Here is a 2,702-nt window from a genome sequence, read left to right on the forward strand (position 1 = left end):
TGTTAATCACCCTTTTTTTCTGTTTCTATGGATATATGTTTTTCTAAAATCAGGCATGTGGCTGTCCCTTCCAACACTTGAGTGGTTTTCCTTTTATTCACAGTGCCAGTTGCTTTCTGACAGTCCCAGGCTTGCCCATCTTCTGCAGACTAGATATCAGAGAGCTAGAGCATTCATGAGAAGTTAATATTGAGGTAATTTCTCCTTGCTTTTGCCATAATAGATAAGAATAGCTTAGATGCAATCCTTTCCTGAACAAGTGATCTAAAGAATAACGGTGCATCCATTAACTTCTCACTAAGTACCAGGAACTTCAATATGATTTTCATAAATTGATTTTATAGCAATCCCCTGAAAAACCCATCAGGGTCTCCCTTGCTTGAGGTATGTTTCCAGCCTGGTTTCCCATAAACTGAAGGTTACCTTTCTCCTTTTTGTTACATTTTTATTCAGATGTGTAAATAAAAAAAAAGCACAAAATACAGTAGATACCATTGAAAGTACGTGAGAAAAGAGAGACACATTTTATTTCCATATGGAAGGAAAAATTTGACACTTATGACAATGCACATGACTTAAATTCTAGCTTCAAAGGAAACAAATTTCCATCAATTATCCAAAACTATGTATTTTAGAAGCTGATTTTAAAACACAACATGGCACACAAATGGTTGTAATATTTAGAAGCTGGCTAATAGAAAGAAATTTGTGATGAACCAGTAAACCAGTTAGACATTACTCAGAAAATTCCTGTTCCTTATTCTTTAAAGAAATGGTCTTTCATTCTCACATGTTGACATTGCCTCCTTGCCTCCTGTACATTGTCAGTGCGGTGTAGTGCTGATTACTACTACACATGAGACAACAGTGTGCTGTAGTTTGTTCCGTTCCATTCTCCCTCTCCACCCTCAAACAATTGTGCCCATTCATCTTAAGCACTTGTATCGTGCTAACCCATGGATTTGTGATGTTTGTCTTATGCCACTGGCTGATTTGGATTTCAAAATCTATTCAATTATTGTTTAGGACTAAATACATCCCTACAGTTGCAGATTCCTATAGTAAAAAGTTTTCTCTAGTTAAGGCAATTTCAGAAATAAAGAATCTAAGAGTCGGTAATCCTGATTCTTGTGGATAAAAAAAGAAATATATTGGCATTTCCTAAGTCAACCCTAAGAAACTTCTCTTTTAAATAAAGCACACTTTCTGTTCTTTCTGTTCCATAACTTTCAAAGTGCAAGCAATTAAACTCACATTGTTGTTTGATTTCCTAAATCACTACCAATACTCAAGGTCTCTTTTTTTTTTAAGTGCTAATTCATTTCTTTACTGTTGAAGAATAAGGTCAGCTTTGTTCTCTATCTTTCTAACTTAAATTATGCAGCTGAATATGATCCTGTTAATTTGCTTGTTTTATGGAATATAACATTGTCTATTCATAGTGTATGCTGTATTTTACTAATCTATTCACAAAATTATGGTACATTCTATTTGCAGGGGTGTTTTGAATGGTTTTGTCAAATGTATATTCTACAAACCTTTGACAAATGACCAATATTCTCTTACCTCACTTGATTTTAATTTTTTCTTATTATATTTTAAGATCATTCTTTAATTTCCACATGTTTGTATAACTTGGGGTAAAATGAGTTACTATTGAAGATATATTTTAAGTACTGTGCACTTTCACAAATTTCAATGAATTTTCCCCACTACGATCAATACAAAACATGTCTCTTTTCTAATTTGTTTGTCAAATATACACATTTGTACTTTTGTTCTTCCAAGAAAGGATCTTTGTGTAAAGAATCTCATGGGATTGAACATGAGCCATCCATGCCTCGATTGAATTGTTTCCATCATCACTACATTTCGTACTGACTCTTGGTATAGGTTTTTTGTTTTTTGTTTTTTGTTTTTTTTTTTATATTTGAAAGTGGAAATGAAGACACATACAAGATAATAATGTAAATATTGGGCTTCTACTTTCTGTACGTGGCCGGAGGTGACCTGTGAAGATGGGTCACTACTGTCTTGACCCAGAAAACCCCACAAAATCATGCAAATCAGGAAGTTCAATCCTTCCTGTTCACTTTAAGAACATCCAGGAAACTTTCCAGGGCATCAAAGGATATGCATATCCGAAAAGGCACCAAGTATCTGAAAGATGTCACTTTAAAGAAGCAATGTATGCCATTCTGGCGATATAATGGTGGAGTCAGTAGGTGTGCCCAGGCCAAACAGGGATGGTGGCCACAAAAAGAGTGCTGAACTTTTGCTGCACGTGCTTAAAAATGCAGACAGTAATGCTGAACTTAAGGGTTGAGATGTAGATTCTCTAGTCATTGAACACATCCAGGTGAACAAGGCGCCTAAGATGGGCTGAAGAACCTACAGAGTTCATGGCCGGATTAACCCATCCATGAGCTCCCCCTGCCACACTGAGATGATGCTCACTGAGAAGGAGAAGACTGTTCCGAAGCCGGAAGAGGAATTTGCTCAGAAGAAAACGATATCCCAGAAGAAACTGAAGAACCAAATACTCACGGGAATACATTTAGCATAAAATAAAGGCAGATAAAATAAAAGTTATAAAAGTCAAAAAAGGGAGAGAGAGAGAGAGAGAGAGAGAGAGAGAGAGAGAGAGAGAGAGAGAGAGAGAGAAAAAGCAAGCAGGGTAATAATATATGAATGAGTCAAAG

General features: G+C 35.9%; 1 pseudogene; it reads left to right on the forward strand.

Moving 5' to 3' along the window:
• Positions 1 to 2,018: 2,018 nt before the first annotated feature.
• LOC110316886 overlaps positions 2,019 to 2,702 on the forward strand; it is a 7,467-nt pseudogene continuing 6,783 nt past the window's right edge.

Source organism: Mus pahari, chromosome 2, assembly GCF_900095145.1.
Source record: "Mus pahari chromosome 2, PAHARI_EIJ_v1.1, whole genome shotgun sequence".
In the NCBI taxonomy this organism is placed as follows: domain Eukaryota; kingdom Metazoa; phylum Chordata; class Mammalia; order Rodentia; family Muridae; genus Mus; species Mus pahari.